This window comes from Eptatretus burgeri, chromosome 1 (assembly GCF_056783735.1).
Source record: "Eptatretus burgeri isolate ZD-2024b chromosome 1, Ebu_testis_v1, whole genome shotgun sequence".
NCBI classification, from domain to species: domain Eukaryota; kingdom Metazoa; phylum Chordata; class Myxini; order Myxiniformes; family Myxinidae; genus Eptatretus; species Eptatretus burgeri.
Genome location: NC_140961.1, coordinates 83,402,404 through 83,417,921, shown reverse-complemented (window position 1 = coordinate 83,417,921; position 15,518 = coordinate 83,402,404). Strand labels below are relative to the sequence as shown.

The following is a 15,518-nucleotide window of genomic DNA, read 5'->3' as shown; positions in this document are numbered from 1 at the left end:
TTTAAAATCTTTAATGTCCAAGGTATTCTCCTATTTCATATATTGTTTTACTCTTTCTGAATTACATTTTGGTGGATGAAAGTGAGCAAGAACAGACCAGAGAAAACATTTATTATCATTGTTCTTAATATTAACAACTGCCTTCTTTAGTTTTATTTCTTTTGGTAATTCAATATAAGAATAAGCTTTAAGAGGGTTTGATTTTAGAATGTGTATATCTAAAAAGATGATTTTTTTTAATATTGAATCCACTTCCTACCACTGTATTATCAACATCCTCCTCTTGTTTTGCTAGTTCTTCATAAACCCCACTATTCAAAAAATCTTGAAATGATGTTATAAAATGAAGATCTGTTCTCATATAAGGAGTTTGTTCTTCTTCTTGTCTGTTCATATTCATTTTCACTCCCATATAAAACTTTAAAGTTTTCATTTCTTTTAATGTCTTTTTAATAACTTTTTCAACATCAGGTTTCACTATTTCAATTGATTCAGCTATTGATGATGGACCGGGTTCTCCAAATTGAAAAATCCTTATTTTTATATGCCCTTTAAATGCCCCATCAGTGTTTTCAATATAATAGTCTCCCTTTACTTTAAACTCATTTTTCTTGTGTTTTTGTGATTGAAGATGTCTATTATAACTACTCTTCAAAACATCCTTTGAGCAGATATCACAATGTTTTCTTTCCAACTCAAGAGGAGATATTTTATGAAACAGATTAAATGTGTGTTTGTTGGTTCGGAGGTGTTTTCTATAATGTTTATATTTGTGATTACAAACATCGCAGTATGTTGTATTCACCATATTTATATAATAAATCTTTAGTTAAACTAAAATTTTCTTGATGAAAATTTCCTTTATTTTGCAGGTGAATCTGTGCTTAAAACCATTTTATCCTCCAACTTTTTCACTTAATAAATACAATGTTTCAAGACACAAAAGAAAAGTTTCAATCAATCTCTTCATTTGTTAAAGATACTGAGAAATATGTCAAGGATGTAAAATTGAACAAAGATAAATATAACAACTATTGGATAAAAACAATTATGGTAAATAATATGAGTTCTTCAATTTCCTTCAGTGGAAGGGCTTTTAGTATATACCTGGTAGAACATCAATTAAAGTATCTCTAACAAAAGTTTCTCCTCTCCTTCTGGTAATATATTCAAAACAAGAAAAAGCAATGAAGCAAGAAAAAGTATCAAAAAACAAAAACCTTATGGATGAAGCTTTAGAAAGAAAAGATAAGACCATCTGTAATATGCAAGGAGAAATTTGTATTTTTTTCAACAACCCTAAAGATGTAAATCCTGATGAAATAAAGGATGTAAATATATCAGGTGAAATGACATTTCGTTCAATAGTAGTTAACGATCATTTTAAAATTACCTTTAATATAAAAAATGTTGTCGATGAATCTGGTAATGAAAAAACGTATATCGATATCGATGTTAATATTATTAAATATGAGTCAATATACAACTGAAAGTATAGATGAATTTCAGTTTAAGTAAAGTTTTACTTTATAAATATTGACTTTCCTGATTCTCCACATGACAAATTTGAGAATTGTCCTGCATGTGAAAGACGGGCATTAAACACAGAGTCAAAAGCCTATAAACAATGTATATTCTGTGATTATCTTCTAATTAATGATAATAAAAAATATAAAAAGGAAAATAATTCTTTTAGATTTACACCAAAAATGAATTACTTTACAAGATTGATTAGAGAAATGAATGTAAAGTATGAGGGTGATAACACACCTTTCCTTACAAGGGAAGAAACTGAACGTATACGAGAAATGTTCAAAGGATTGTTGTTATATATTATTCATGGATGTAATTTTCAGGGAAATATCAACACAAGATATTGTATAAATAAAATAATGGATTATCTTGAAATTAAACCTGAACTTAGGATAAAATATAGAGTTTCTAAAAAAGCCAATAATAAATTAAATAACCTGTTTTCCAAATATATAAATGAATGATTTTTTACCCATTTGGGAAAATAAGATAAAATTTAACAACCATAAAAATCTCCCAAATTCATTAAGATGTCTCATAGTTGGTTCAAGTGGATGTGGAAAAACCTGCTTACTTTTAAAGATGCTCCTCACTCCCAACTTTTTAGATTATGATAATTTAATAATTTTCACAAAGTCGAGTTTTCAACCAGAGTATCAACTACTCTCTCAAGGTTATAATGCTGGTCTTCAAAAAGAAGATATAATCGGTTTATTTAAACGTCAAAAAAACCTAAATGATTATAACATTGAAGATATAATTCAACTATTTTGTGATACACAGAGATGTAAAAAGAAATCAAATCCTATAACTTGTATTCTTAGTGATAATACGGATGATATACCGTCTCCCCAAGATTTGGATAAATCAAAAAAGAACCTCGTTATCTTTGATGATTGTGTTAATGAGAGAAACCAAACGGTAATGGACAGCTACTACACAAGAGGGAGACATTCTTCTTGTCATTGTATTTATCTTAGTCAATCGTACTTTCAACTTCCTCGTCGTTCCATCAGAAACAATGCTAATACTTTTATTTTATTCAAGTTAAATTCAATAGATATCAATAATTTTTGGAGAGATAATTGTTCTACATTATGTAGTAAAAAGAAATTTGAGGATTACATGAAGCACTCGACTGAAAAATATAAATATATTGTTGTGAAACAAGATGAGATATTAAGGGATATATTTTTTGTTTTATAAACAATTACATATATAAATGACAACTATTATTGTAAATCTTGTGGGTAAATCTGCTTCTGGAAAAAATTTTCATAAATCAAGGTTCTTGTGTAGTACAAATGAGAATATTGTAAATTTACTTGAAAAACACCCCGTGATACGCATTGTATCAACAACAACTAGAGCAATAAGACCTGGAGAAGTAAAAGGTGAAGATTATCACTATATTTCAGTGGAGGAACATATGCGATTGAGGAATGAAGGTCAAATATTTGAGGAGGTTTCTCTTGGTACAACAAAATATTCACATTGTAAGAGTGAGTTAAGGAAACTAAAATCTGGTGGTCTTGGGATATTAGAAACTAATCCAGAAGGAACGAGACAAATTATTAAACATCTGAGCGGAGTGCAGATTTTATCATTCGGTTTTAATGTTGATGAAGAAACTCAACGCAAACGTATGAAAAGCAGAGATGCAAGTATTAGTGAAGAAGAAATTACAACTCGCATTAATGTTAATAAAGAATTTGATGAAATATTTAAAGAAAAGGATTTATTTGAACACATCTACTTGAATGATGAAGAAAAGGAAAATTTCCCTGTTGATCTTTACAATTTATTAAATGATATTTTACAATAAATAAATGGATGCAAAAGAAAGAGCAAGAAGATTTAAGGAACATCAAGAGTTGGTTTCAAAAGTTGTAAAACAGCAGGAAGACATAAAGAAGAAACGCAGACAGAAACTAACGGGCGAAGAAGCATTTGAAAGAAAACAAGAGAAATTGTTTAAACCACTTTTAAAAACTTCCCAAGAAAAAATGAAAGATGTTTCCACAGTTCCCACAGTAGAATATACTCCTAAAAAACTTCAAATGTTAAAAGATTTTGATCAAATGACGGAGGAAGAATTGGAGCATTTAGGAGAATTAAAGGTGTATGATGATGAAGGTTTATTTCAACAACTGGAAGAGATTAATCAACCCCCTGATTATATTGTGAATGCTCTTCAAAACAATGAATATTCAGCGGATTCAAAAACCAAAGCAGGACTCATTCCAACAGAACAACCAGCAATATTTCATCTTGTTCAAGAAAAGGTATTGATATTTAATGATGAATTAAGGTTCTTAGGTTCTGCTCAACCCCCTGTTAAACTAACTCCGAGATTAATGTTTCTTCTCACAAAAGATGGAAGACAAGGTTCAACTGTGAGGGATGAATCAAAGTATATTGATAAACCATTGGATATGAAAAATAATGATGATAGAGTATATATTGATCTGCTGAACACTCTAAATTATAGGGTTAGTATTTCTAGTAAAAGTAGGAGAAACACATTATTCAGGCTTTAAGTATCCTTGGTTCAGGTATTAGTTTTCTTCCAAATGACCCATCGCAATTAGTTAATAGACTGTTATTGTTGTTAGGTAGTAAGAAGGCTGGAAATAACAATTGTTTTAATGAAGCATCAGCCATTTTAGACCAGTTGATGAACATGAAAATAATTAATAAATCTCAATATAAAGACATTTTATCTCATATTAAATAAGATGAGAAGCACAATCCTGAGTTTTAATTTCACAACAAGCGACCACACATCTTCATTCCCATACCCACTACAACTTGACCCAACAAAAGAATATGAGGCATCTTTATTGTCCATGGAAACTTATAAAATACCTTATTTAATATAACTGATAAAAATGAAAAGTTTAGTTATAATCCCAGAAGTGGATACAAAACGATAACAGTCTCACCCGGAGCATATGAGATTTCTCAAATATCTTCCGAAATTGCTCGTCTTATGAAAGAACAGGGTGATGAACCAAAAAATATTGTTATAGACATTCAAAAACATACTTCAAAATCAACGATTAAAGTTAAAAATAACTACAAGGTTGATTTCACAATTGATAATTCATTTAGAGAGTTATTGGGTTTCTCCTCAAAAAAGATTGAAACTAATGGGACGTTTTACAGTGATAATGTCATTCAAATATCCTCAGGAATAAATTCGGTGTTAATTCACTGTGATTTGATTGATGGTGCTTATAATGATGGAAAAAAAACAAATGCAATATTTTCATTCAGCGCATACTCAACCCCAATTGGTTATAAATTCAATATGGAACCTAAAAATTTGGTTTATCTCCCTGTGTCAGGAAAAACCATACACAGAGTAAATTTTAGGATAACCGACCAAGATAATCGTATGATTTCTTTTAATGGGGAAGTTATATCCATCAGAATTCACCTACGTGAAGTTTTCCAAGAAATAAATATGATGGTTATTGTGAGGAAACACGAGTTGGGAAAATATAAAATAATTACAGGGGATGGGATGTTCCTTTCCCCATACTACAAGGGTGAAGGTATGTATCTTGGTAGAGGATACTATAAACCTAAGAGACAAAGGGGTGTTGGACATCAATTTAGAGGAGATGGGATAATTGATACTCTCATGGGTATTGGTTCAACTATTCTAAAACATAAAGATCGAATTGGTTCAACTGCTTCTGCTGTGGGAAATGTAGCAGGTGCTGTAAAGAGCATAAAAGATGCCCAGAAGGAATCTCATAAATTACAAGCAATAAAAGAAATTAAGAAAGGCAAAACTCAGTTGTCCCCCCAAGAACGACAGAAAATAATTCGAATACTTGGATCAGGGTTTCAAAAGTTTTAACATCTTTTTTTCCTAAATAAATACAAGTATGGAAGCAATTGATAGTATCTATGATTTGGATAATACTATTATTATCTCAAACTCCACTAAAAAAGAAGATTACTTCAAGGTAAATGCAATAACTGGAACAGACTGGAATATGAATGGTACAAAAAGTTTTGAAATAAATAATCAACAAACCTATTTGAATCTCTCCAAAAGTTTCTTGTTGTGTAAATTTAAATTCACTAAAGCTGGGAATAACACAAACCCTACACTTGTAAATGATTTCTTCTGGAAAATGTTTGATAGTGTGCGTTTGTATATTGGAACACAAGAAGTTGAAGCGGTTGATTATGTCTCTGCTGTATCTGAAATGATGAAATTTACACTCTATACATTCAGTGATAGAATGGGAAAGGGGTCTGTCGAAGGTTTTATTCCTGATATGTCAACGGGAACAAACACAGACCCTGGATATACTCAAAGGAAAGGAGCGTATAATGATGATACAAAAGCAGAAAATAGTTTTACTGTGGCAGTTCCTCTTAAAGGTATATTTGGATTTTCTGATCATGATAAAGTTCTGTATGGTCTTAAAATTAGATTTCAACTACAAAGGAATGATAATGAAAATCGATTGCTTTTTGGTGTTGGTAATGCTTTTGGTGATCAGAATAAATTTGTAATTGAGGAGATGAGTTGGTATATCAGTGAATATACTCCTAATCTGAAAACAGAAGAGATGTTGAATCGAAGACTTAACTCAAAGAAACCACTCAGTGTATCATACCTCAAAAGAAGATGTCAACACGTTAAACTCAACCAAACTACTTACACGTGGAATTTGGGTGTTCTGGAAGGAAAGCCACGATATCTGTGGATCATTTTTAAAAAGCCAGATGGTGATACTGCGACTGATAAGAATAATGGATTGAGTGATAATGCTAAGGTGAAACAACTTCGCGTTTCTCTAGATGGAACATTTTATCCACGAGATAGATTGGAAATTAATTGGGAAAAAAATGATTTTGCTGAAGCATACAAGTCTTACCAAAAGGTGTGTGAAAGTAATGGAAATAAAGAACCTATTTTGGATATGACAGCATTTAAAAGTTTGTATACAATCTATGCGTTTGAGCTGAGCGCTCAAAAGGAAACTATAAAGTCTAATCGAGTGGATACTTCCCCATACATTGAAAGAGAGAGTGAAGAAGTTGATACATATTGTTTGCTTTTGGAAGAAACAGAATTGCAGATTAATACAGATAATGGTGTGATGATTAGTCTCACATAATTTTTTGTTAAATAAATGAGTGGCAAAGTACCAACTGGGGTATATGTTAATCAAATCAATCTTCATAAACTATCATCTTGTGTTCAAAATCAAAAGCCTTGTACGATTAACGTGAATACAATTCAGAGAAAAGGAGCAGTAAGAATTGATGTTTTGCTCACAAGAGAACAGGTTAAAATCTTGAATGACACTGGCTCACTTAAAATTAAAATGACAAAACCAATGTTGAAAAAATATTCAATAAGAGAGGCGAGTGGAGGATTTCTCCCATTTCTAATTCCTTTATTTGCTGGTTTAAGTGCGGTTGGAGCATTGACGGGTGGTATTTCAACAGCGGTGAAAACTGGCAACGAAAGGAAGGCTCAACTCCAGGCTCAAAAAGAATTGGAAAGACATAACAAAGAGTTGGAGAAACAAATTCGTGGAAGTGGTGTAATTGTAGATTTTGCTGAAAAACTTGAAGGTCTGCCTGATAAAGCGAGATTGTTAGTTGGAAATATGCTTTCTTCTATAGCACAAGCAGGTGTAAAATTAACGAAAATAGGTATTGGATTATATCTTTCTAATAAATAAATGAGCATTGATGAGTGGTTTAAAGAATTTGGAAAGAATACAACATCAAATTTACAACTTGTCAAATATTGTAAGAAATTAAAAATTCATAATGTGGTTATTTGTATGAGAGATGAATTAACAAATGTGCCGAAACATACAAAGAATATTATTATGAACTTAGAAGATAATAATGGGAATGGTTCTCATTGGGTTTGTATTTTTAATAGTCAAGACAAATATTATTTTGATAGTTTTGGTCTTCCACCACCTGTTGAAGTCATAAAATTCTTACAGAATGGTGTTTATCAAACATTTCAAGTCCAATAATTAAATTCCAAGTGTTGTGGTCAATTATGTCTGTATGTGTTATTTCAACTCAACAAAAATAAAAAAAATTTATGATATTATTTTTTATCTAATATAAATGACTTATGTTGGTAAAGATGGTTCTATCTTTGGTGTATCTCAAGAACTGGATATTGTTTTATCAAATTATTACACAAAGGCACAGGCTGAACGACATAAATATAACATAACCAAAAATATTAATATGAAAAATGCTTATAAATTAAAAAATTATCCAAGCCCGACTGACGCGAATGACTTGGTGAGATTAAGCGATTTATCACAATATATATCCTTAAATAAAATGGCCGTGTATTCCAAAGATACAGAAGTGTTGATATTATCTCCAGGTCATACAGAATTCACAGTTCGAATTAAAATAAATTTTTATAAACAAGGGCGTATCGTTTGTATGAGAATAGAACAATGGGGGTATGATATGAATGATTTAGGGTATAATTGGTCATTTAAAATTAACCTCGAAGACCTGGAACAATTAAATCAGTCTCGTAAGGAAGAATATTATCCACTTGGTATCGAGAATGAGTTTTGTGGGGCCACGATTAGTAAACAGCAAATAAAAGAATTTAATAAGGGTAAATATAATAATGGTTTTGCCCTTGTTTATATCATGAAAACAGAAAAAAACAGGATTATATATAATAAGTAAGGAAATACAAAATGATTTAACTATGGGAAGATGGCGAGGTGTTTCGTGCCATAATATTATTCTAACATATATTTCTAATACATAAATGCTCGAAAGAAGGCTTCAAGAAAATTATCATTTCTGCGTCCAAGCATACCTTCAAGAAAAGGGTATTCGGTATTTTAATAAATATGTTCTACAACATAAGAATGAGGTATTTTCAATAAAAGATTGGCATTATGCTGATGTTGATAAACCGACAACTTTAGATTTAATGAGAATGTTAAATAATGAAAAAATTATAAAGTTAAGAAAAGGTAAGGCTCTTTTAGAAATTCAAAAGAAATTTTATTGGTTTCCTGTTGTAAAAAAAATTATTTTGGATACAGGAATAACAAGAAATCCTGATGAATATATGTATGATATTCTATGGGGTGTAAGCGATTCAAGGATAATAAGGGATGAGGAAGGAGTTGAAGAAGAGAGGGAAGAGGAGGAAAAGGAGAAGAGAGAGAAGGAGGAGAGGGAGAAGAAAGAGAAGGAGGAAAAAGAGAAGAGAGAGAAGGAGGAGAGAGAGGAAAGAGCGAGACGAAATAAATATGAAAATATGGAAACCAGTGAGATTAAAAAAAGATTGGTGGTATTACAGAAAATAACTCAACCCACCGAGGAGGAAAACAAAGAATTGACAAGTCTATTTGCAATACTTTCGACAGGAATATTGACATCGACAAGCTATTCATTTTAATTCAAGTTTTTCATTTTTATTTTTTTTCTTAAATAAATGGAGGAGAGAGTGAAGGCATTTCTAAGGATTCTTTATGTTTTAAAAATTAAGATTCAAATGTGCATGTTGGAAACTAAAAAGGTTTTTGCACTCTGCAGGAATTTTTCACATAAATAAATGAGTTGTTGTCTCAAATGTAAAAAGAAAACTAATACGAAAAATATTTCATTTATTAAAAGTAAAAATAACAGGGTTATACAAAAAGGTATATGTTCGGTGTGTGGTTCAAAAAAAAAATCAATTTATCTCCAAACACAAACTCGGAGGAGATATACAAAAGTTTTTATCAGGAAGTAAATTTACAACTACTGGAATACCAGGGGAATTACATCTTCCAGGGTATTCTTTCTGTGGTCCAGGCACAAACTTGGATAAAAGATTAGATGAGGCAGACAATCCTAAATCCTGGAGTGAACCCATCAATAGAGTTGATGAAGTGTGCATGAGACATGATATTGATTATGGGAATACCACAACGTTGGAAGAAAAGCATGAAGCCGATAGAGAAATGTTGTATAATTTGTCTCTGATACAAAATCCAACCTTGAGAGAAAACGTTGATCGGTTCATTGTGAAGAAGATGATCAGTGCTAAATTGAAACTTGGACTTGGAAATTCAAAAAACTTATAGGCTCTAATGATGTCATTAAGACTGAAGAGCAATTAGCTGATGAATTACATAAACCAATATTCACAAAGTTTCAGAGAAGGAAAGTTTATTCCAAGGAAGTCGATTATATCTGGTCTGCTGATTTGATTGAACTCAATAATGATAAGGGGTACAAGTATGCTTTAACCGTTATTGATTGGAGGAGTAGATACGCATGGGTTGTACCATTAAAAAACAAAACAGGTAATACTCTTATGTTAGCCTTTCAACAGATATTTAATAAAAGTAAGAGAAAACCTAAAAAATTGTGGACTGATGAGGGTAGAGAGTTTTATAACAAGACATTTATGAATTTTCTAAAAAATAACAGCATTACATTAGACAGTACCTTTAATGAAGGGAAGGCAGTTGTTGTTGAACGTTTTAATCGTACCTTAAAAGAGAGACTATATAAAAAATTCACACAACTCGGTTCACAACAATGGTCATCTTTTATTCAGGATATTGTGGATAAGTATAATGACACGATTCACACGTCAACAAATATGAAACCATCAGAAACATTTACAAAATTAAAATATGAAAAAGAGATTAATGTCAGAAAACCTAAGTTCAAAGTTGGTGATATCGTAAGAATATATAGGTGGAAATCTCATTTTGAAAAGGGTTTTACTAAACGATGGACGAAAGAACTTTTTAAAATTGTTGATGTCATAGATACGGTTCCTTGGACTTATAAGATATATGATTTGGAAGGGGAAGAGATTTTAGGTTCATTTTATTCACAGGAATTACAAAAGACAAAGATAAATTGAAATTTTTTGACTCCGCCCACACAAAACCCACCCACATAAACCCCACCCCACACAAGCTCCACACAAACCCCACCCCACACAAACCCCACACAAGCTCCACACACACAAACCCCACACAAGCTCCACCCATATTCATCATATTCACATAATTAGTGATTAGTTAATTAGTTCCCCACACACAACATGTTTATTTAATTAAAAAATTATCCACCCATCCACACAAGCTCCACTCATCCACCCATCCACCCATCCATTTATCCACACAAACCTCATCCACATAAGCCTCATCTCCATTCACCCCTCCCACATAAACCCTGCCCACACAAGCCCTGCCCACATAAACCCCTCCCACACAAGCTCCACCAACATAAACCCTGCCCACACAAACCCCACTGAAGCCCGCCCACATAAATGCCGGCCCGCAAGCGCCGCCCGCATAAACGCCCTCCCACAAGCCCCGCCCACACAAGCCCCGCCCACAAAAGCCCCGCCCACACACGCCCCGCCCACACCGAAGCCCCGCTCACATAAACCCCACCCACACAAGCCCCGCCCACACAAGCCCCACCCCTCATCCCCCTGTGTGCCCCCACCTTTGACCCTCCACCTCCCTCATCCCACCCCCACCCTTCCCCACACACACACATGGGGAGGGGAGGGGTGGGATGAGGGGGTGATGGGTCATTGGGGGAGCGCACCTACCCCCCCACCCCCTCCCCCACCCCTCCCTTTCCTTCATGTCTTAATCCTTTTTTTGAAATTTAAAATCAAGTAATTGTAAACAAAACAAATATAATTAATCAAAATTGCAAATATTAAATATTCATTTGCGAGAATGCATAATCTTTCCCAGCAATCTTCTTCAGATGTCTTGTGATGTTGAAACTCAGATACCATATTCTGTTTTGAAACAAAAAGTGGATAATAATTAGGTTTTATAAAGATAATTACATGGTAATATGAGTAAGCCTGGTGTTGGTTCTAAGTTCAAACCTTGTTGACCACTGAATTAACACACCAGGAGGCCGACTCAGCCTGTCATCCTTTCAAGGCCAATAAAATGAATTCCAGTGTACTGGCAAAACCGCGTCCAAACTAATGATGCAACCAACATAAGACGACATTCCAAAGAGAGAGTGATATTAATAAAAGAATAACTAAATAATAATTCAGAAACATTTATCTCCAGAAAATCATGTGTTGTACCAGATTGCTTCAACAGCTGATGTTGTGTGATCGAGCTGAAAAAAAAAATAATAAGTCAAGGGTATAGATGGAGAGACAGACAGAGAGAGATACAAAGACACATATATATATATATATATATATATATATATATATATATATATATATATATATATAGATACTCACACACACACACACACACACATACATATATTCACACACACTCACACACACACACACACATACACACACATACATATATTCTCACACGCACACACACACATACACACACATACATATATTCTCACACACACACACACACACACACACACACACACACACACACACACACACACACACACACACACACACACACACACACACACACACACACACACACACACATACATATATTCACACACACACACACACACACACACACGTGTCTCACCATTGGTTTAATTTATTCGAGATCAGAGGCCGTGATAAGACTTCGTACCAGTCATTATAAATGTTTTTCAATTCTCTTCTAAAATCATTGACCTCTTCAATAAGAGCATTCATTTGATGCACCTCATCGTGATATGTAAACTCCACTTCTTCCAAGGACCTGCCAGGAAAAAATATATATTTTCGCATTATCACGATTTAATTTATAATTATCAATTGCTTCATTGTTCAAAGAGGAAACCATACACAAACTTACCAACTTTGTAGTGAGCTGTTATCTTCATCGGAAGAGAGTGAGTCCATGTCTCAGTTTTTTTTTACCATTGGTACAAGATGGCAAAAAGATCAGAGGCTGTGATAAGACGTCGTGTCAGTCTTTAAAAATGTTTTTCAATTCTCTTCTAAGATGATTGACCTCTTCAATAAGAGCATTAATTTCATGCACCTCGTCATGATATGTAAACTGCTCTTCTTCCAAGGACCTGCCAAGAAAAAAAAAATATATATATCAGAATTATCACGATTTAATTTATAATCAATTGCTTCATCGTTCAAAGAGGAAACAATACACAGGCTTACCAACTTTGTGTTGAGCTGTTTTGTTCGCGGAAGAAAGATCGCTCATGTCTCAGTTGTAAAAATGAAAATCTCGTCTGGCAGAAACTTTGTCTGGCGAATCACTTATAAAGCAACGATGAGGAGATTGCTTAATCATTGGGTGTGGCCACAGGAAATGACGCTTCAGGAGAGACAGCTTGGAAAATAACTGGGAGATATATTCTCAAATTGTATGAATCATTTTTAAAACATACTTAAAATACCCTAAAATGGTTTTGATTCAAATGTTTTCAGTTCGTGTTCTGAGATAAAATATAAACACGAGACCTTGTCTCACAGAATAGTTCCTGTTTTTTTTCACAGCATGACTGTCCAAAAACACTTCCTCATTTTCACAGCACGACCGAGTCAAAAAAACACTTCCTCATTTTCACAGCATGAACTGAAAACATTTGAAACAAAACTTTTTTTATGGCGTGGTTTATACACAAAAATGATTTGCAACTCAGGCGGTGGCCAGATGAGATCATTAAGAGAAGTTTATCATTTCGTAATGGCACAAAAGGGGTATCTTAAAAAATATAAAGATTCAAATGTTTTGTTTTTCAATATTTTAGATGGGGATTATTGTGCAAAGAAAATTAAACTATTGAAGGAATTTGAGAATGAACAAATCTTTATAGGTTCAGTGAGTGAGCTAAACAATATGCATCGGTTATTTGATAAAGAGTGTCCCGAGGCTTAGACGTTTTAGATATTTCTTTCGAATCACCTTTAACAAATGTTTATCTTATTGCATGGATTATTTGAAAAAAAAAGTGTCCCCAGGTTAAAAGGGGAGACAAATAAATATGCCTTGGGATAAAAAGGGGGTTTATTTTTAGGGAAAAAAAATATGAATCGCTGAAAATCCCCCATTCATTTACATGGGGAAAAGTGAGCCAGAACCAGTATATTCACCCTACTCCCGTCGCTCGGAGTTATCTGGGCGGCGATCTATATTCCGGGCGATCGGTCGGGCCGACTCGACTTGCGGCTCCGTTCAGAGCGGTCGGTTGGCGACTGACTCCCGGCCTGTAACAATGTGTATATATATATATATATATATATATATATATATATATATATATATATATATATATATATATATATATATATATATATATATATATATATACTTCAAAAACTAAATTTTTGCTTTAATTTAGTTCATAATTTAGCTAAAAGTAAAAAGAAAATGTAACTTAAGTTATGAAGATTAACATGTCAGCCACTTAACTGGAATACATACTTACCAAGTACACTCTTGCCTTTGTTTTGAAAAGAAGAACCTGCAACTTTTCTGAGCAAGCACCATATAAGTACTACTTTGATGAAGAGAAGATGTCAAACAACACTTGCGCATTAATGGAAAAAAATAGTCGAAAAGGAAAAGGTGTTGATGCTTTTCATCGTCAAATAATGTGTGGCTTTGTACTCCAAGTGATTGGCCTCAAAAGGATATCATCCTGAATTGTGTTCTGTTTTTTAAAAATTGTCGCTTATCTCCATCAGGAGTTGTATTTTTGTGCCTTGTGTAAATATTTAAAAGATCTGTTTTTATTTGATCTCATCCATGTACAAACTACACTAATCAATATTCTTGACTCTACGTCCATTTTTTTTACTTTACTCTTCCCTTACTTTATTCTCATTTCTTCTTATTTTCTTATGAATGCATGACATTTAAGTGCCCATACTAAAACTCAACGAGATCCACAAATCTCTCTTGAACAGCAAATAAAGAAAACCTCTTAAATTTTTTCAGAATATAAAGTCGAGGCGAGGGCACGAGCTGGAACACAAGTGTACCAGAATATATTTAAACAAGTAGAACATAATGGAAGGGGGGTGGGGTGGACGGGGAGAGACACACACCAACAGCAGGTTAGGACACAACAGAGGTGCCCTTGGAGGAAGAAAAGGCATGGAGAATAATGAGGTGAAGGTTTGGGGGGTTAGGATGCAGTCAGTGAACAACGTGGATGTAAGCTCAAACGCAGCAAGAGCATACTTTCATATATTTGGCAAAATAGTGGAAGATGCGATTTAACATAAAGATATGTCAGGTGCTAGGGATGGGTAATAACATTGAAAATAGAGATTATTTCGTACAAGGGGCAGCCTTGGAGCATGTCACACAGCTAAAAGTGGGCATCTCTTTTGCAGTTTTTTGAGAACCTCCTTCACCCAGACAAGTATGGAAATTTGGTGAAGCCGATTCATGTGGCCAAAAAACTGCTTTCTCCAGTCAAGACTGATCAATCATCACATCAGCTCCTAATATTGACTGTTCCTGTAATTTCTTCTATAACAGAACAATTTCTCATCTTGCAAGTTCAGCTCATTCAATTTTTCTGTCCATGACTTTGACCTGAGGCCACATGCCTGGTGTTGGTTTAATGGTCAAGGTGGCTGGCTTAATATCTTAGGTTCTTGAGTTTGAGCCCCTGTTTTGCTGTTGAAATAACACCAGGTGGGTTGACTCAGCCTGTCATCCTTCTGATGATGGGCCGAATGATCGCCTCCTGTGTCTAGTTTCCTCATGTATCTTTGTGTACTCATTGTTATTTCTGCTTGTGTGTATGTCCACCACCCTCCCTACGTTTTGATAGTATGTAAACCTGCTGCCTTTTGCATTTACCTCCTCATTAAGTCCACATCATTCTATATAAAATCCGGATTTTTCCAGTGATGTTGGCCGATATGACATAGCCATCGAAGCATACCCCTTAATGCTGGGATATCAGGTTCTGGCATGTCTGGCACAACTTACCTTAGAAACTGCCAACCCTCTGATGATTATGTAATCATATATCCTTCAAAACCACGTCACAATATCGTC

The 15,518-nt window shown here is 33.7% G+C and overlaps 1 protein-coding gene and 1 long non-coding RNA gene across 2 annotated transcripts in view; both read right to left on the bottom strand.

Moving 5' to 3' along the window:
* LOC147034863 (extracellular calcium-sensing receptor-like) overlaps nucleotides 1–15,518 on the bottom strand; it is a 45,281-nt gene that overhangs the window by 12,568 nt on the left and 17,195 nt on the right. The gene's annotated exons all lie outside the window — the stretch shown is intronic.
* LOC147034864 (uncharacterized) lies at nucleotides 11,187–13,278 on the bottom strand. Its single transcript, XR_015060624.1, has 3 exons — nucleotides 12,333–13,278; nucleotides 12,078–12,236; nucleotides 11,187–11,682 (listed from the first exon to the last, which is right to left on the bottom strand). It is a non-coding gene; the product is annotated as an uncharacterized LOC147034864 (long non-coding RNA).